The sequence below is a fragment of the Trichechus manatus genome, unplaced genomic scaffold (genome assembly GCF_000243295.1).
Source record: "Trichechus manatus latirostris isolate Lorelei unplaced genomic scaffold, TriManLat1.0 scaffold00018, whole genome shotgun sequence".
NCBI classification, from domain to species: Eukaryota; Metazoa; Chordata; class Mammalia; order Sirenia; family Trichechidae; genus Trichechus; species Trichechus manatus.
In genome coordinates this window covers 14,668,916-14,690,727 of record NW_004443954.1, presented here as the reverse complement: position 1 = coordinate 14,690,727, position 21,812 = coordinate 14,668,916, and positions in this window count along the sequence as shown.

Sequence of the window (21,812 nt, the reverse complement as noted above, 5' to 3'; positions counted from 1 at the left end):
TGATCTGCGGTTTATCATTTCTTGCCTCATTTATATACGTAAAGGTGCAGGAACTAAATTTAGGAAGCACAAGGCCTTTTAATTTCCTTTCCCAGATTTTCAACATTTTCTGGTAGCTTAAGTACACTTCCTTGGAGAAACTGCTTTGGAATGTTTCTATAAGACACACCTAGAGAATGTATCTAATACCTTTTATAAGGACTAATTTCTATTTTGCTAGATTTTAACTGTTAGGGTTTGTTACGCTTTAGGGGACAGAATTTGGCCTGAAGCGAGCTGTGTAACCATAGAACTCTGTGATATTGTCTTAGTGAAAGGTTATATGTGACAGACAAAAAGACCCTGTCATCTCTACCTTGTCTGCTTTCTTTAGAGAATAGGTCATGTTAGTGCTCAGCTTGTGTAAGAATGTTTGGTATAAGCTGAGCACCATCCCCTTTTTTAATACCAAGATTTCAGAAGAAAGGGGGAGCTACTCTGCCTGGAGGAATTCAGAGAGGGATGATTAGTATTATGGCTTGAATTGTGTCCCCCTAAAATGTGTGTCAACTTGTCTAGGCCATAATTCCCAGTATTGTGTGGTTGTCCACCATTTTGTGATCTGATATGATTATCCATGTGTTGTAAATCTTAACCTCTATGATGTTAATGAGGCAGGATTAGAGGCAGTTATGTTAATGAGGCAGGACTCAATCTACAGGATTAGATTGTGTCTTGAGTCAATCTCTTTTGAGATATAAAAGATAGAAGCGAGCAGAGAGGAGAGGGATATCTTATCACCAAGAAAGTAGAGCCAGGGGTGGAGCCCATCCTTTGGATCCACGGTCCCTGCCCTGAGAAGCTCTTAGACCAGGGGAAGATTGATGATAAGGACCTACCCCTAGAGCTGACAGAGAGAGAAAGCCTTCCCCTGGAGCTGGTGTCCTGAATTCAGACTTCTAGCCTCCTAAACTGTGAAAGAACAAATTTCTGTTTGTTAAAGCCATTCCCTTGTGGTATTTCTGTTACAGCACCACTACATAGCTAAGACAGTGTGTAAATTTTTTGTAAAGATGGTGGCAACACTCCCTCTCATCCCTGGATGCATGCCCCTTGGCAAGATGGCTTTGCCAGTATTCCCATCTGGAGTCAGCATCTATTTTCCCTCCCTTCTAACTGGGCTGGCCTCTGGCTTGCTTTGACCAATAAAACTCAGTGGAACCAAGGCTGTGTGACTTCTGAGGAAGGCTGTAGGAGGTCTAACAGCTTCACTTTTTTCCTGAGACAGCATGTAAGAAAGCCTGTCTAGCCAAATGGAGGATGAAAGGCTATTTGGAAGAGGACCAAGGAACCCCAGCTGACAGCCAGCACCGATTGCCAGACAAATGAGTGAAGCCGGAACCTTTTAGCCCAGCAAAGCGGGTGATGAATGGAGTCACTTGAGTGAGCCCAGGTAAACACACGAGAGGGACCACCTAGCCAACCCTTAGAATCATGTGAAATGATAAATTGTTGATTTTTAGGCACATGACTTAAAAGATGGCATGACTTTAAAGATAAACAAGTCAATTTCTTTGCCTTTAAGGAGCTTATAATCTAATGGAAAAGAGATGTCACGTACACCAGTCATTCCTGGCTCTTGTTTGAATAGGTTATGGATATAATTGTAAAATCCTTCTCCTGGAGTTCTGAATAACTTTTGGCAGCTAGGTAAAGGACATCTAACAAAAATAAAATGAAGATAGAAGGACCTTGAAAAAAATCACACTTGGCCTAATACACCAGAAAAATTGGAAAAAAGGGGAAGACACACAGGCATAAAGCTAGGGAATTGGAAGCATTTGTTTCATGCATTATCGGGGAAGGGATTATGAATTTAGCACTGTTCCAGCCATCTAGGCTTTTCTTCATGTGAGCTTGCAGGAAGAATATATTTACATGGGGTTCTATACAGATATTACATACATTTCACATACAGGGTCTGGCAGACTTAGTTCAGAGCAAAGAATAATCTTTCTGATACTTTTCATTGCATTTATATTATAAGCTCCATTTGGTGGGTGAATATCACTGTAAGCTTTGGCATTCATATGCTAATGTTATAAGTTAGAGTTGTCAAGAGAATTATGCACAGGCTTGAGTACATGTGTGTGTGAGTGAGTGATATTTGTGTTTGCCAAAGCAGCATGTGCTCCTGAAGGGAGAGTGTGCCTTATCTTACTAGCTGTCTGGTCTCAGTTTCTCTCTTTAATGTGCCAAGAAGAAAATGTCTTTATCACTGAATATTTTGGTGATGCACAGGTTCCAGGATGCCCTCCAGTGGTATGAGACATTTCTCTGTGTGTGTGTGTGTGTGTGTGTGTGTGTGTGTGTGTGTGTGTGTGTGCTTGTGCATGCCTGTGGAGGGGGGGAGGCATGTATGTGTGTGAACATATATTTATTAGCAGTGAGGGGCTAGGATGCCTTTGCTTCCTGTGTTCTCTTTTTCATTTCAAGGGTTATCTTTTAACATTCCCTTGGGTATTTGAACTCTTTTGGTTTTAACTATATGTACAAAACAATCTAAGATTTCATAGACAAAGGGAAGATGCTCTTTTTACTTAAATTGATACTATGTATTTATAAGAGCAATAACCTTATTTAATGTGATATCCTAAGTAGAAAGTCTTATCTACATGTTTTACATTTTAATACCCTTATAGCAAGCAGAGCCCTGGTGGTGCAGTGGTTAAGAGCTTGGCTGCTAACCAGAAGGTTGGCAGTTCGAATGCACCAGCTGCTCCTTAGAAACCCTATGGGGTAGTTCTACTCTGTCCTATAGGGTCACTATGAGTCAGAATCGACTTGATGGCAACAGGTTTGGTTTACAGGTTCATAGCAATTATAAGCAGCAGCAGAAGGCATGGAGTTTAATACAATTGGAAGCTAGGGTTTGAGGGGGAGTGAAACAGAAGAGATCAGACAAGGCTAGGAAGGACATTCATGTGAGGCAGGGTGTTCTATTAAAGACCGTGGGCATGATTTTCTAAGCTGTAGGGTGCCACTGGAGGATTATAAACTAAGAGGTAATGTGATTGCAATAATATTTTGGAAAGGTCACTCAAGTAGAGTTGTGGAAGAAGGACCTATCTGCGTGAGAATGACTTCTTTATCTCATCAGCCCAAAGGAGGTTGTCTTAGGCTGGGAAGCAAAACCAGTAAAGTATATAAATATCTGTACAGAGAGATTTATACCAAGGAAATGGCTCACGTGGTTGTAGAGGCTGGGACTTCCCAGCTCTGTGGGTCAGGCTGGAGGCTTCTCCTGATTTATGTAGCCATAGGGGCTGGCAAACCCCAGATTGGCAGGTCAGACAGCAGGGCTCTTGCTCACAGGCTACAAAGACCAATGAATCCCAAGATCAGCAGGCAAGACAGCAGGTAAGCTTCTAGCTCAAGTCTCAAGAACTGAAGGTGAGATAAACAGAAGGCAGCTGCAGGATCCAGAGAGAGCAAAAGCCCACGAGCCTTGCCAGAAAGTCTACTTATATTTAATGCAGGTCATGCTCCCAAGGAAACTCCTTTTCAACTGACTGACTACTCACAGGAGATCCCGTCATGGAGGTGATCGCAGACTACGTCATAACTGCTAAACCACTGAGAATCATGGCCCAGCCAAGTTGATTCACCTACTATCAAGTATTTCTGAGGCAGTCCTTCAAGAGCTAGAATTTGGAGTGATGTTTCTGAAAGTGTGGTCCGGGGTCTGTCAACATCAGAATCTCGCAGGTGATGGTTGTTAAAAAGGCCAAATTCGAGGCCCTGGTGGCGCATTGGTTAAGCGTTGAGCTGCTAACCAAAAAATTGGCTGTTCGAATCCACCAGCTGCTCCTCGGAAACCCTGTGGGGCAGTACTACTCTGTCCTGTAGGGTCGCTATGAGTCAGAATCAACTTCAGGGCAACAGGTTTTTTTTTTTTTTTTTTTTTAATCTATGCCTACTAAATTAGTGTCTTTGCAGATTGTTAATATTTCTTCCTGAATTTGCTCAAACTATTCCTTTTGTCCAGAATATTTTTCTTCTTTCTTCTCCATCTACTTGATTGAATATTTACTCATTTTTTTCAAAACCCAGCTAGGAAGTCAACCCTGAAACCTGGGTAGAATCAACTATTCCTTCCATTGTGCTTTTATGGCTCCCTTTAATTATTTCTACACAGATTTTGTAGCAACACATTAAGGCACTTATTTGTTCATATTTGCATTCTATCTGCCAGATTTTCAGAGGACAGTGATTATGACACATGTGTCTTTGTTTCCCCTACACCTACAGGAGCTTACATGCTTCATAAACATAGTTGAATGAATATATGGAAGCTTCTTGGGCCTATCCACATTCCCAATTTTTATCTGGCCAGTTGTATTTAATTTAACAAGTGATAATTGAATGTCTACTTTGTGCCTGGGGTCCCTGGGTGGTGCAAACAGTTAATGCACTTGGCTGATAACTAAAAGATTGGAAGTTCAAGTCCACCTAGAGGCTTCTGGGAAGAAAAGTCTGACAATCTACTTCCAAAAAATAAGCCATTGAAAACCCTGTGGAGCAGAGTTATACTATGACACAGATGGGGTTGCCGGGAGTCAGAGTCAACTCAATGGCAACTAAGTTTCTGTCTAACTCAGTGCTTACTGTTAGTGAAGATCACAGACATAGCACAGGTATCCAGTCGGACAACGTAACACATCCAGTGGAAATTAATAGGATATGGTTCATACTATGCTGTTGTTGGCAGTTCCCAGTGAAACAATCAGTATTGATTAGTAATATCTCAGATGGCTAGATAGATAAAAGGTTTGGGATTTGAAATGGACCTTGAGGGTTCAGTAAAATTTGGAAAGGTGAGAAAAGACCAGGCTAGTTGCATTCAATGTTCAAGTAAGAATGTATATAGAAAGAGCCCAAATTCACGATAAGAAAAATTTCCCTGGTGAGAAAAGATAAGTGAATTGCGAAGAATGACATGTATAAATTTGGAAGATCAAGTAGACAATTTTTGGGAGAAAATAAATGAAACACCGGGCAACATCTAAGAAAATAATTGTATTGTACAAAATGGAAGAAATATGATATAAACAGTGGGGAGCAAAAAAAGCAAATGAAAGTATTTCAAGATGGTCAGTTTGTCTAGACAGAACCAGGACATCTTTTCTAAAGAAGGAATCTGTGCGTGATGAGACACGTGAGCACATTGGATGATGCACTCTGTACATTTTTGCTTTTCTTATGCTTATTATGGCTTAAAAATGGATCTGGGACTTGCAGCCCTGCCCGCCTCAGAAGGGTGAGGCTTGTCCTTAAGTTTACACTGGAGCCTCCAATCTCCTTGGCTCCTTCCAGCAGGAGGCGCCTGCTCAAAGGCGCATGTCTGTGGATGGATGGGAGTGGATGGAGTCTACCTTATTCGTAATGCAAAACTCACTGGTGACATCTCGAACTGTTCAAAAAGTAGAGTGTGATACCTAACTTGGGTCCTGGTCACAGATCTTCAAACCCAACTGAAGTCCTTTTCTGCCTATGAGTTTCCTGGAAAAAAAAATTGCTACTTTTATTACTTGTATTTAATTTTTTCTATCTGTATCAGCATTTAGTGATAGTCGTCTGTTTGGCTCTTGCTAATGAGAACTTTGACGCCAAGAATGAGGTGTTGTTTTTCCCTTGGCAGACTGATCTGTCACTTTGGTCTCTTCAGGCTTATAAGGGTAGAGATCCTGTATGTAAAGCTGCCTGGGACCTTCAACTAGTGTGCTTGAAAGGGGAGACGTGATGTCAACAGAAAGCGAAGTGCAAGGTGTGTTGTACAGGGTGGAAAACATTGAGGCAGGGGTCCTTGGTTGTTGTTGTTAGATGCCATGTAGTCACGCCTGACTTATGGTGACCCCGTGCACAACAGGACAGAACTGTTGTGATCCATAGGGTTTTCTGCAGTCAGTTTAGGATTTTGCCAGTTTCAAGATTTAGCATCTTATTGTTTTTGTTAGCCGCTGTCTAGTTACCCTTACCTCATGGTGACCCTGTGCAAAATGGAACGAAATGCTGCCAGAACCTGCACCATCCCCATGATTGGTTGCAGATAGGACCACTGTGATCCATAGAATTTTCATTGGCTGATTTTTGGAAGTAGATCAACAGACCTTTCTTCCTATTTGGACTTAGTCTGAAAGCTCCACTGAAGCCTGTTTAGTATCGTAGCAACACACAAGCCTCCAGGGACAGACCAGTGATGGATGGCCTTGTTCGAGGTGCATTGGCAGGGAAGCTAACTGGGTCTCCGCATGGAAGGTGAGAATTCTACCACCAAACCCCTACCGCTCCCTTGTGCTTGGTTAGTCAACACCTAAAATCCAGAGGAAGTTGACGTGTGTATTAGTACAGTCTCACAACAAAAATGACATATAGAGATTTTGAGAAAGAAGCACTGAACAAGCAGAGCTTAGGGTTTGTGAATTATGGGACCAAATAGACAAGAACTAAATCATCAGGACAACTTGGGAGATTTCTGACTCATGAAAGATCCCGAAGAGTCATTATATTTCATTTATCTGTGATGTATGGCTCCATAAATTTCCAGCAGAGGCGGGAGGAGAAAGACTCACACCTGCAGCCCAGGGGTTTTGTGCCTACCTCGAGGGGTGATGACTCTGTGTCTTTTGGATTAAGGAGGCGATTCTTGCACAGTGGGTGTGCCCAGATTTGGGAGGATGGGATTCCAACATGAAACTGTACTGTTTGCAACGGGGACTCCCTCAGATGACCTTACTTAATATTAATTCTTCTGTAAAACTCTGATTTGGTTGACAGACTGCGTGAATTACTGCCTGTAGTTTTTTATTTGCGCAGAGTAGAGCCTGGAAATTTATGGAATAGGAAGTGATAAATCAACAAGATAGGAATGAATAAGCAATGGCTCCCTTAAACTTTTGTATTTGTTGATGCCTTGGCAAAAAATAAACAGAGACACGTTGCATAAATGCAATGTATTATATCCATTTATGCTCCTGGAAGGCACCTTTTTTTTTTTTTTTTTTTTTTGAGTGCTCAAAAGGAAGGTTGATTTGATACATGGGAAGAGAATGCTAAAAGAAACTTTAAAAATAGTTGCCACTGAAGAAACTTGAAAAATAGTCGCCACTGGAACATCATTTCAATCCTATCAGTTTTGTGGGCAGGAAATAGAAAAACTTCTGCCTGGATGATGTTTTTCGGGAAATGGGACAACTAAACAAATATCATTTGAAGGCAGTAAGGAGCAAAATGCTCAGAAACAATTTTATTTCCTTTTACAAATTCTTCCTGCAGAGTTTTTAGTCACTCACAAAACAGATGTCATTTCTGAAAATGCAGAATTGCAGAACACAAAAAAATCAGCATTCTTCAAGAAGACTGTTGTGCTTTCTTCTTATTTGCTGGTGGAAAACATGTGTGTCTTGAATACCAATTATCTTTGCAGTGCAGTATTTTCTTGGGAGAACAAAAACTTTCTGGTACAGCTGCAGAGCACAAACAAAACGGTATCACAGAAGAGCAACTAGCACCTTGGAACCAGCTGTTTATGCTATTTTGTCATCTTCTGTTTAACCCTCTGAGTTCTGAATGAGAGTGGGGAAATTCTGAAGCAGGAGCAGTTTTGTGTGTGTGTGTGTTGAAGCTTATGTCGAGCTTATGTCGAAGGGCAGTGTGAAGACAGACCTCTTTTCTGGTCTCAATGGCTGCTTATTCGTTGTATGACTTTGAGCAATCTCTTTAAAAAGTTTTAAGCTTCGTTTCCTCATCTGTAATGTGGATATTCACTACCCATCTGTCAGCTTGTTGTACTGTGGTGGCTTGCGTGTTGCCGTGATGCTGGAAGCTATGCCACTGATATTTCAAATACCATCAGGTTCAGCCATAATGGACAGATTTCAGCAGACCGGAAAGAATGGCATGGCAGTCTACTTCTGAAAATTAACCAGTGAAAACTTACGGATCACAGAATATTGTCCGATATCGTGTTGGAAGATGAGCTCAAACATAGCAATGACCATGAAGATGGAGCAGGACTGGGCAAGGTTTTGTTCTGTTATAGATAAGATCTCCAAGAATCAGAGACAAAATGAAGGTAACTAATAACAACAACAAAAATGGATATAATAATAGTATTTACTTTATAGGGTAGTTGAGAGAATTAAGAAAGATAATATATGTTAAGGTACTTAGCATAGTGCATGGCACATAATAAATGCTCAATTAAGTGTTAGCTATTATGAGATTGCAATCTATTTGAGGTCTAAATCTTGCTCCTGAGCCCTGCTGTATTTAGTCATTATGATTCTAGGCACAATGAATACTTGATGATCAGGCAATTGTTCCTCTACAGCCTTCCAGAAGTACCTGAGCACCTACTGTGTGTCAGCACTTTCACCTGAGCTGTGATAAGGCTCCAACAAACTTATATGATTCTGTCATTTTCCAGAAAAAAAAAACTGACAGGCAGAGAGGGTCAGGCGAGGGTCAGGAAATTGTCCAAGGTCAAGTGGCAAAACTGAGATTCAAATGCAAGTCTTCAAAGTTTAAGTCTTTCCAGAGAAACTTCCTACGAGCAACAATAACACCACCAAGAAGATCAAATTAGGGTGAGAATGTTAGTGTATCACATGCTGTACTCAGTGGAAAGGGAGTCAGCAAAATCAGGGGGATGGCAAGCAGTCTATGGGGCTCCAACTCAATCAAGAAGCCTGAGAGGTGCAATGTTCCAATGGGAGATTTACTAGTATCTGGAGTATAGAGCCAGAGTCTGTTTCCAATTGAAATTATAATTTCATCTCTCCAATCCACAGAAAGTGCATTAGCTACGATTTATGTGATTTTTAACCAGGCTCCTCCATACCTTTGATATTTTGCAAGGTTCCACTGACTTTCAGAAAAGAAAATGTAAAGGAATCTGTGTAACATGTGCTACACCTTTACTGAGATACTGCCAGCAATGACAGACTTTTCTAAGAAAAGCGATTTTTACATAAAAGACTTGATTTCACATAGAAAAAGGAAAAGAAATGTAAGGTATTGTGGTTTCTATAGTGTGAGTGGGGTTGATAAAAATGTTTTTCTTTCAAAAGCTCCTTCAAAACAAAATCAAAGGGGAAGAAAGGGCAAAGAAAAAACATCCTATGTGCTTCCCAGAAAGAAATGTTTTCATTAGATATCAAGTCGTGGGATAAGAACAACATGAATTTCCCTCATTGTCTATCTTCTTAGCAGTCACTTCTTTTTACCAGGGTCAGGGCAGCTTAATTTGAAATTAAAATCTCTGATATCACTCACAGAGTTCCTGGGTGGTGCAAATGGTTAATGCACTTGACTGCTAACTGAAAGGTTGGAAGTTCAAGTCCATCCAGAGGCACCTCGGAAAAAAGGCCTGGAGATCTACTTCCGAAAAATCAGCCATTGAAGACCTTATAGAGTGCAGTGCTACTGTGATGGTTAAGGTCGTGTGTCAACTTGGCTGGATCATGATTCTCAGTGGTTTGGCAGTTATGTAATGATGTAGTTTGGCAGTTACTTAATGATGTAGTTTGGCAGTTATATAATTATGTAACTTGACAGTTATATAATGATGTAGTCATCCTCCATGATGTGATCTGTTGTGATAAGCCAGTCAGTTGTAAGGAGAGTTTCCTCAGGGGTATGGCCTGAATCCAATATATATATGGACATTCTGGCAAAGCTCACTTGCTTACTCTGGATTCTGCATCCAGCTATTCACCATCTGCTCTCCAGTTCTTGGAACTTGAGCCAACGGGCCTGCTATATTTCCCACCGACCTTGGGATTCATCAGCCTACGCAGCCCGTGAGCCAGGGGCCTGACATCTGATGTGCTGATCTTGGGTTTGTGAGCCCCTGAAGCTACGTGAGTCAGGAGAAGCCTCTAGCCTGATACCTGACCCACAGTCTTAGGACTTGCCAGCCTCTACAACCATGTGAGCCATTTCCTTGAGATAAATTTCTCTCTCTCTCTGTATGTATGTGTATGCTTCACTGGTTTTGTTTCTCTGGAGAACTCAGCCTAAAACATTTGGTATAGAGAGTGGTTCTAAACAAGCAAAATCATAAGGATGAGTTTTCTAACTTGGTTCTCAAGTCTGACTAGTCTTAAAGGTGCTGATGACTCTGCCTCCAGCAGTAAATAGGGCATCACTAATCCATGGCGTGAGGTAGCAACATTTTGCATGGTTGGGGCAATGTTCTCCAGGAGGCTGTTGCTCTAAACCAACATCCAATACATGGACTGTTTCTTCCGTAGAGGATTCACGGTTCCAGAATCAAGAGGTGATGTAAGTGGCACTACTCAATATTACCCCTAATGACTCACTTGCAAAATTTTTGCTTCCTGTCCCCACAACCCTATATTCTTCAGGTCTAGAGGTCTTAGTTCCAAAGGGAGGAATGTTCCCACCTGGAAACATAACACGGATTCCATTGAACTGGAAGTTAAGAATGCCACCTGGCCACTTTAGACTCCTCTTGCCTCTGAATCAACAGACAAAAAAGGGAGTTACTGTATTGGCTGGTAAGATTGATCCTGACTACCAAGGGGAAACCAAATTGATGTTGCACAATGGAGGTAAAAAAGAATGTGTCTAGAATACAGGAGATCCCTTAGGATGTCTCTTACTAATATTATGCCCTGTGATTAAAGTCAACTATACCAACCCAATTTCAACATGATTAATGGCCCAGACCCTTCAAGAACAATGGTTTGGGTCACCCCACCAGGCAAAAAAACCACGACCAGCTGAGGTGCTTTGCTGAGGGTAAAGGGAATAGGAATAAGTGGCAGAAGAAGGTAGTTCTAAATACCAGTGATGACCATGCTACCAGTTGCAGAATGAGGACTGTAATTGTTATGAGTATTTATTTCTTGTATGTGTGCATCAAATATTTTTGTTTCCTTCACTTATAAAATATAAGATGTAAATGAGGCTAGTGCATTTTCAATTGTATGCCTGTTAGTTGTATCATGTTAGGTGCAAATGTGACTTTGTAATTATCTTTATTTAGACACTGTGTATGGTTTAAGGAGGTGTGTACAGGTGCCAAGCTGACAAGGGGTGGACTGTGATGGTTAAGGTTGTGTGTCAACTCGGCTGGGCCAAAATTCTCAGTGGTTTGACAATGACATAATGATGTAGTTTGATAGTTATGTAATGATATAGTTTGGCAGTTGTGTAATGATGTAATTTGGCAGTTATGTAATGATGTAGTCATCCTCCATGATGTGATCAGCCAATCAGTTGTAAGGGGAGTTTCTCTGGCGGTTTGACCTGCATCGAATATATATATATATATAGATGTTTTGGCAAAGCTTGCTTGCTTGCTCTGGGTCCTGCATCCAGCTCATCATCATCTGACCTCCGTTTCTTGGGACTTGAGAGAGCAGCCTGCTGTATTGCCTGTTGACCTCGGGTTTTGTCAGCCTCTGCAGCCCATGAGCCAGAAGCCTGCTGTCTGACCTGTCGATCTTGGATTCATCAGCCCCTGCAGCTCTGTGAGTCAGGAGAAGCCTCCAGCTTGATGCCTAACCCACAGACTTGGGACTTGCCAGTGTCTACAACTGTGTGAGCCATTTCCTTGAGCTACATCTCTCCCTCTATATATAGACACTTTACTGGTTTTGCTTCTCTAGAGAGCCCAGCCTAAGACAGCTACTATGACACACATGGGGTCCCTATGAGTTAGAATCAACTTGGATGTAATTGATTTTTCTTTTTTTGGTTTAGTACCATGCACAGTAGGTTTGGAAGTGGATGCTCAGATCCTCAGCATTGTCTGGTATGTGGCTGTTAGAGTATCATCACTGTGAATACAGTGACTTAGAGGAAGATGAGGCTGGGATGTCGGGGAGAATGTCCACCAGCATGATTAACAGGAAAAGCAGGGGCCAGGCCAAGGCAGAGCTGAGGGAGGAAGGCTCATCAAGACCTTCTCCTCAGGGTGAGAATCTCAGTGGTACACTTGAGGGCCTCTTGCTGCTGAATAACATAGTTCTTTTGCTTTCCTAGATGTCTGTGCCTTGTTTCCCAAATAAGGCAATATTGCCTTGTTTTTGCTTCCTGTTTCTACCAACCGAAATGCTAAAAGGCTTAGTTTTTCCGCTTCCTGGTGACTTTGGAAGAAAGGAGATAGTTTTAATTTCTCTAAAGTTTGGATGCCTGTTTGCTTGGTGCGCTCTAAACCAATACAAACTTTTTTAGGGGAATGGTGGGAGGCAAAATTGACTGATGGCTAACTAACTCCAGTCTGCAGCTCCTTTTTGGAATATTTTTTTCCAGATTTTAGTTGATCTTGGAAAATGGAAACTCTGCGAATTTTACCAATGATCTGGTGATGCTAATACAGATATATCTGGTTGTGGGGACAGGGAAGTTGGCTCAATGGCATGACCTGTGGCTAATGTCAGGTATTCCAGATACTAGTGACATTAGAAAATGAAGATATTTTTAGTCCTTCCTTCTCCTATGAGGACACAAAGACGCGGCTTCTTTTTTTTTTTTTTAAACAAGCTCTTTTGTTTATTGTTGTAGTTTAAGTGAAGTTTACATTTCAAGTTAGTCTCCCATACAAAAATTTATACATACATTGTTACATGACCCTAATTGCTCTCCCCATACTGTGACAACACACTCTTCCTTTCCGCTGCTGTTTCCCCATGTCCATTCAACCAGTTCCTAGACCTCTCTGCCTTCCCATCTCACTTCCAGACAGAAGCTGCCCGTTTAGTCTCTTGTATCTACTTGAGCTAAGAGGCACACTCCTCACAAGTATCACTTTTTGTCCCACAGTCCAGTCCAATCCCTGTCTGAGGAGTTGGCCTCGGAAATTGTTTTAGTTCTGGGCTGATAGAGAAACCAGAGGCCAGGATTTCCGAGGTTCCTCCAGTCTCAGTCAGACCATTAAGTCTGGTCTTCTTACTAGAATTTGAGTTCTGCACCTCACCTTTCTCCTGCTCCGTCCGGGACTCTCTGTTGTGTTCCCTGTCAGGGCGGTCATTGGTGGTAGTCAGAAACCATCTAGTTCTTCTGGTCTCAGGCTGATGAAGTCTCTGGTTTATGTGGCCCTTTCTGTCTCTTGGGCTAATACTTTCCTTGTGTCTTTGGTGTTCTTCATTCTCTGTTACTCCAGGTCATTGAGACCAATTGATGCATCTTAGATGGCCGCTTGCAAGCTTTTATGACCCCAGACGCCACTCACCAAAGTAGGATGAAGAACATTTTCTTAATAAGCTTTGTTATGCCAATTGACCCATATGTACCCTGAAAGTATGGTCCTCAGACCCCTACCCCTGCTACTCTGTCCCTCAAAGTGTTTGATTGTATTCAGGAAACTTCTTAGCTTTGGTTTAGTCCGGTTGTGTTGACTTCCCCTGTAGTGTGTGCTGTCCTTCCCTTCACCTAAGATAATTCTTATCTACTATCTAGTTAGTAAATAACCCTCCCTCCCCACCCGTGTAACCATCAAAGAATGTTGTCTTCTGTGTTTAAACCTTTTCTTGAGTTCTTATAATAGTGGTCTTATACAATATTTGTCCTTCTATGACTGACTAAATTCACTCAGCATAATGCCTTCCAGATTCCTCCATGTTATAAGATGTTTCACGACTTCATCTTTGTTCTTTATCATTGAAGATGCCTCTTCTTAATGTTCAGGCTACTCTTTATTCTGCAGTTGTTTTGGCCAGTCCATAGTATAGTGAATTTTTGTCACAGTGACTTTTGGATTATTGAATAATCTTCCAATCTTAGGGAGATTATGAGAATGTGAACAATAACTCATATCTCTGTTATGGTGACTAACCATTCTGGTTTTCCAGGACCTAAGAGTTTTCTGGAATGTGGGATTTTCAATTTTAAAACCAGAATAATCTCAGACAAACCAGGGTAGGTGATCACCCTGTCAGAGAAGGACAGCAGGGCATAGAGCACTGAGCTGAGAATTAGGGACCTGGTACTAAGTATTGGCTGTTTAACTGTCTTGGGCAACCTTTCTGAACTTTAGTTTCCTCAGTAGCAAAATAAAAGCTCTGGTTATATGGCCCATGAGGTTCCTTCCTGCTTCAGTAGTCCCTGATCTCAGGACTAGTTACAGTGATTGAAATGGGAGCAAAATTACGAAGAATCTATATAATGTCCTAAAAATGTTGTATTCCAGACTCTGTCCACTCTAGAAATCTGGAAATACCTCTGCTCTGTTCTAACCAGCCCCGTGCTGTTGCATCCTTTTGTTACCACTCCCTAGAGTTGAATGCATGGAGGCTTTGCCTCCTAGCCTGAGCACCGAGTTTGGCTGTACTGAAACTCTCCTTTTCACTGGGCCTCCCCTTCCCCATGGCTACTACCTTACTTCAGACTGTCATCACTTCCCACTTGGACTTAGCTTCTACTTTTATGTTTTCTTAAAGTAATATGGCTACTTTAATTATATATTCAAATTCAAACTTTTAATTCATTAAATTAGCCTTTCTCCGCAGTGCCCAATTAATTTTATCTACCCAGGTGTGATAATTAAGGTTGTGTGTCAACTTGGCTGGGCCATGATTCTCAGTAGTTTGGCAGTTATGTAATGATGTAGTTTGGCAGTTATGTAACAATGTAGTCATCCTCCATTTGTGATCTGATGTAGTCATCCTCCATTTTGTGATCTAATGTGAGCAGCCATTTGGTAGAAAAGGGAGTTTTCCTGAGGGTATGGCCTGCATCCAATGTGTGTGTGTATACACACACACACACACACACACACACACACATACATATATGTATATGTATATATACATACACATATATATACATATATATATATGTATATATATGGATGTTCTGGCAAAGCTCACTCTGGATCCTGTATCCAACTCATCACCCTCTGCCCTCTGGTTCTTGGGATATGAGTGAGCAGCCTGCCACCTAACCTGCAGATCTTGGGATTTGCCAGTTCCCGCAACCCTGTGAGCCAACAGCCTTCCGCTTGACCTGCCAAGTTTGGGTTCATCAGCCTCTGCGACCACGTGAGTCAGGAGAAGCCTCTAGCCTGACACCTGACACACGCATTTGGGGCTTGCCAGCCTCCACAACTGTGTGAGCCATATCCATGAGATAAATCTCTCAATTTATATATATATATATATATGTGTATACATATTATATATATATATAAGCTTCACTGGTTTTGCTCTTCTAAGAGAACCCAGCCTAAGACACAAGATTTTAAAAAAAAAATGTGGCTACACACTGAACTTAGGTAAATGTTCTCATTGTGGCAGAAAAATTAACACACTTCTTAATCACAGTCTTATTTATACTTCTATATCAGCTCAGGAATCCCTGGGTAGTGTAAATGGTTAAATGCTTGGCAATTAACTGAAAGATTGGCAGTTTGAATCCACCCAGAGGTGCCTTAGAAGAAAGGCATGGCAGTCTGTTTCTAGACAATCACAGCATTAAAAATGCTATGGAGTGCAGATCTACTTTGAAAGACATAGGGTCTTCAAGAGATGGAATCAACTGGGCAGCAACTGGTATCATTAGGTCTAATTTGTTAGTTTGAAATAAACTCTTCCTCCTTTATTGAAATCACAAATACCATGTTGAATTCTTCACTTATATTAAAAATTTTAATTTGAACTTACACTTTTGCCTATTTTGAGGTGGCTGATACAATTAAATAATGCAAAACAGGGTAATTAAGTATGAAATTAGAACAGAGACCATGTATAGCAACAGATGAAGGAAATGTCACCTGGCACTTAAAATAAGATGATAATTACTAATAACAGCTAATAATAGGAGTCAGCTGTAATTGAGTGCTTACTATACCTTGTTCTGCACTTTACATGAATTATGGCTTTGTTTCCTAACAGTTAAGGCGCAAGGGAAACACTTAGGGCACATGGTTATCATTGTCTGACCAAAGAAACTATAAACATCTATTTGTAGAAAGAAATTTCTGGACCAAAATTGAAGAAACAATTTTATTATGTGTGTACTTTCCTGAAGCACTTTGGATAACATAAGTAAAATTATTTTTAAGTATGGTTTGGCAAAAGCCACAGACACTGTTCCAAAGAATATTTCTTGTTTTGACCTAGAAAAGCTTAGGCCACAACATACTATTGTAACAAAGGTTGAGTAATTTTATTTTTTGATAATCTGAATTAATACAGGGATAGAGTTTAGACGATGTTGAATAGATTTGGCATGCCCATTTGGACACTCTCTGATACATGATTTCTTGAATATGCCCTCGTGAGGTTCTACAACCAGTTGTCGTTGAGTTGACTCCAACTCATAGTGACCCCAGGGGTGTCAGAGTAGAACTATGCTCCATAAGGTTTTCAACTGCTGATTTTTGGGAAGTAGGTAGTTAAGTCTTTCTTCTGAGGTGCCTCTGGGTGGGCTTGAACCTCTGACCATTTCTACCACCCAGGGACTCCTGTGAGGTTCTAGCTTACAATTAATTAATGATCAATTTCTTTAAATATAAGGCAAGTGATCTGGGTTGTTTGTTAACACAATTCTTATTTTCTCCTAGGCAAAGAGCCTGCCCAGTTAAACACGGGCATGGGCACCAGTAAAGGTAGTGGTTTTCACACACACACAAGCTTCACATATTCTCAAGCACTTATACAACTACTTGGAGGAGATCCTAGAGTTGTGTTCCATACAGCACAAAGGAATTCATTTTAGTGTGAAATAATTTTAAAGGCACTTGCTACCAACAGACCATCTTGTCCAAGAAATAATTACATCCTGATAAGCTAGATAGCATTTCCTTATAGTTGAAAAAATGGATGCATTGTATGGAGTTATTTGAAATTGATGAGTTATCTGAAGTGTAATTAATGTTGAGAAATTGCCTTTCAATTCATTGAGTTTGGTTTTTATGTTTGATATTTGATACTGATTCAAAATTCCTGATAGTAACTAGGAAGTGAGTCCATTTTATATGATAATTAAAACATATCAATAAAATTAAAAGAAGCAGTATATTCTCTAGTAGTTTATGTGTGTGTATAGTAAGTCATGCATTCAGTGTATTTATTAGCAATACCAAGTTGTTTGATGTAAATTAATAAGACAGGGAATTACAAAATAACCATGGTTAACATCATTTACATTAACATTTGCATGTATTATGAGGATATTCATGATGATTCTGATTTCAGCTTTAATACCAAGATAGAATACCCTCTAATAACATGATTAACCAATATTTTATATCCATTGCGATTATCGTTAGCAATAGTAACAATTAACCCTTAATAGCACATATTCACCAGGCACTGTGTTAGTTGCTTTATACATGTATACTCACTTGATCTTATGTGCTCTGACCTAGAAGTTATGTGATATTATTACCTTCATTTTTTTTTAAACTTCAGTGTGCTTTAGGTGAAAGTTTAAAGCTCAAGTTAGTTTCTCATTCAAATATTTACACAGATTGTTTTGTGACATTGATTACAATCCCCACAATGTGACAGCACTCTTCCTCTTTTCACCCTGGGCTCCCCATGTCCATTTGTCCAGTTCCGGTCCCTTCCTGCCTTTTTGTCTTGCTTTTGGGCAGGAGTTGCCCATTTGGTCTTGTATATTTGATTGAACTAAGAAGTATGTTCCTCACGTGTGTTATTGTTTGTTTTATAGGCCGGTCTTATCTTTGTTTGAAAGGTGGACTTCTCGAGTGGTTTCAGTTCTGAATTAGCAGACTGTCCCGGGGCTATAGTCTTGGGGGTTCCTCCAGTCTTTGTCAGCCCATTACCTTCATTTTTAAGAGTAGAAACTGAAAAGTACAGAGACTAACATAGCTAGGAAGTGGAGAATCCTGGCATCAAACCAGGGCACTCTGACTCCTGAGTTTCTGCTCATAACCACTATGCAATATTGACACTATGATAGATTGGTGAATTTCATAAATGGTCTTAAATTGCTTTGATCTGATTATTTCACAGAGATAAAACACTCTTTAAAATTGATTACAGTTGGGGAAATTACAGTGGGGGAAATTACCTAAAATCCTCTTACTCTTCATAGAAGGGGGGAAACAAAAAAACTTTAGTCCCAAAATTTGCTTAAATGTTAAGCAAATGTTATTTAGAAGAATGTCTGTAAATTTAGTAGATCTATTATTTTGAACAGAGAAAGCATTTTTTCTTTTGGAAGATAGAAGCAAACTTTATTCTCCAGTCTCCCTAAGGGGATTATGCCGTTAGAGCTAATTAGAAGTCATAATTTTTAAAACTTTGGTTTACTTAAGATCAAATCTTGAGATATTCTTTGATAAGAGACTTTCCCCTGGGGCCATCTTTTCTTATAGTAAGTGATTGATCAACTATTTTAGTGTGGATGGAGTTCCCGGCTCCCAGCTGGGCTAGTTCCTGGAATCTACGAAACTTAGAGACTTAGAGATCGTGATGGCTGAGTGAAGTGGCTTCTCCAGTCATCGAGAGAGACAGCCACTTTCATATTCCTCTTCCAAACGTCACACCATGTCTCAGAAGCTGCACTTAGTTGCCCCTCACAGCTGAGCCCCAACTCTCCCACTGGGGTCTAAGGCAATTATTGCACATGAGGTTTTTTTTTTTAATGGAAATAAATTGTTGGTAAAATAATCTTTGAGTGATACCAAATAAAATTTACATTTGGGGCAATTTGCTAGGTTTTAGACAGTCAATATTTATTAAACCAAGATATATATTAGCAAATTTTCTTCCACCTCTCAAGCAATGATGTAATAAAGTTGATTTAAGCCTATCTATGATCAAGAATGGAGTCCCTGGGTGGTGCAAATGGTTAACATACTCGACTGCTAACTGAAAGTTTGGAGGTTTGAGTCCACCCAGAAGAGCCTCAAAAGAAAGGCCTGGCTATCTACTTCTGAAAAATCAGCCATTGAAAACCATATGGAACGCAGTTCTACTCTGACACACGTGGGGTTGCCATGAGTCAGAATTGACTCAGCAGCAGCTGATTTATAAGCAAGATTATGTATAAAGAAGACACTTACCCCAAATAACCAGATGAGTTAAGTACTATCAATTTCTAATAAAAATGGAAATTATTAGAAATATATCATGCCCTTATCAATAATTTCATTACCCAAAGCACTTTCTTTCTTTTCTACCCTCAACTTCCAGAAGAATAAAGCATGTCTGCCAGTTGTTACAGGCAGGTAAAGGCATTCTTGTGATAGTCCAAGGAGGTCAGAGTATCGCTTATGAACGAGAAAGAAAAGCTTTCTGATGTGTTGGAGAACCAGGGACTATTTATGATGTGGATTTCAGCTGGATGCTTTCTTCCTTTATTTTCTTTGAGGAAGATTCACTCATTTATTCATTCAACAATATTTATTGTGCTCCTTCTGTGTGCTCAAACTTGTCTATTTCTAAAATGGCATGGGTAGAAGCAATTAGTACATAATAATGACAAGATAATTAATGTAAATTATTTGATAGTCTTTCTGACATCAATAATTGATTTGCATGAAGCACTTCTTTTCTTCTCTGTGTTCAATCTTAAGGAGAATAAAACATACTTGGCTACTTAGTCTCTTTCCTTTCCCAAAAACCAAAAAACCCAAACCCGTTGCTGTCGGGTCAATTGCGATTCATAGTGACCCTTCAGGACAGAGTGGAACTGTCCCATAGGGTTTCCAAGGAGCTGCTGGTGGATTTGAACTGCCAATCTTTTGGTTAGCAGCCGACCTCTCAACCACTGCACCACCAGGGAAAATCTAAGGCATTGAAACTGTATCTTAGTTTTTAAAATTCGTAACTGAAGACAATAGAGTAGCATACCTGAAAAGTTTATAGGTGGTGTAATATTCTGAATTATGGAAGTACCTAAATAAATACACAAATCTGGATTTTTTTTCCTATTTTAGTTTTTTATGTCAAGGTGGTCTTTTGACATGCCTCCAAAGGTCTCTCAGAGCTTTATACGGTTTTCAAGGAGCAACTCATAGATTCGAAATGCCTACCTTTTGGTTAGTAGCCCTAGCTCTTAACCACTACACCACCAGGGTTTCCTTTAAAATACTGTTTTCTCAATGCCTCCTAGGAAGATTATGGTACATAAAATAACTTACTGTTCTTTGCATTATTTAACAAAAATGTATTGTGTGTTCATTTTATACCAACAATGTCTTAGGCACAGACCATAAAATGATGAAAAGGTAAATTTTGGTGTTCAGGGGAATTATGGATTGAATTGTGTTCCCCCAAAATGTGTGTCAACTTGGTTAGGCCATGATTCCCAGTATTATGTGGTTGTCTACCATTTTGTCATCTGATGTGATTATCCTATGTGTTGTAAATCCTAACCTGTGTAATGCTAATGAGGCAGGATTAGAGGCAGTTATGTTAATGAAGCAGGACTAAATCTACAGCATGAAGTTGTATCTTGAGTCAATCTCTTTTGAGATGTAAAAGAGAGAAGTGAGCAGAAAGGAGAGGGACCTCATATCATCAAGAAAGAAGTACAGAGAGCAGAGCTTGTCCTTTGGACCCAGGATCCCTGTGCTGAGAAGCTCCTAGACCAGGGGAAGATTGATGACAAGGACCTTCCCCCAGAACCCGCAGAGAGAGAAAGCCTTCCCCAGGAGATGGTGCCCCAGATTTGGACTTCTAGCCTCCTAGATTGTGAGAGAATAAATTTCTGTTTGTTAAAGCCATTCACTTGTGGAATTTCTGTTATAGCAGCACTAGGTAACTAAGACAAAGGAGTTCACAATTTATTTAGTTATTTACTGTATGCCAAGTACCATTCTAGGCACCATCAAGTTGGGAGTCAGACATAAAAATGAACCATTATGATATATGGTGATGAAGTGCTATAATAATAGAAGTAATGGGGACATGTTATGGAATTGTAAAGGCAGAAAGCATCTACACTGGAAATTATCAATGTGACATAGAAGAAAATTCTCACATTTCCTATGAAGTAGCCCAAACATTTGGGATAAATTATCTTTGCCATTGACCAAGGTAGTTTCATTTTGATCAATTCTGGACTTTTGTATTTATAATTATAAAGTAGTACTTCTTCAGAGTAAGAGAAAAGCAAGGAAGTAATGAGCTATTGGCTTCTCTCTTTTGGCCTCTGACATCAAGGACTTTGGGAGGAGGGTGTGTGAATGTGTAATGCAATATCCATGCATTATGCTTTTCGATTTTTGAAATCAAAGCACTGTATCAGCATTAATTAGAAGATGTGCTGTAATTTCCAAGTGTGTGTATAAGGAACGGTTTTCTAAATTGTGTGCAATTCTTCTTTTCTTTCAAATTTCCACATGGAGTTTTCCCTGTTATGTATTAAATTGAGAAGCAGTTAGTCTCACAGTCTGGGCACCAAAGTATCAGATTTTTTTATATTTTCACTGGTCATGTGTAAATTATGCCTACTTCTGGAAAACTTGATCCTTGTCATTTTCCCAACAGCACAGCCTTTATGGGCCTCTTCTAACAAACCTGGAACCATTCCTTTTGGTTTTATAAATCATGTCTCGGGGATCCTCAACCACATTTAATTACACATGACAGAAAAGCTTATGTGCTAATGTTCTTCTGGTTGACCCACCATGAATTCCTGCTGAAATTTTCGTAAGACTTGGAGACAATTCTCTGGGGTGTTCCCAGAGCATTTCCTGGATACTGATGATGCAAGAGTTTACCATCCCATTGATGACTGTCCCAGAGCAGCCCAGGATGAATACTCCCATTCCCTGAAAGCTGCTCGTGGACAACGATGCTACTATAAATGGCTGAAATGTGATG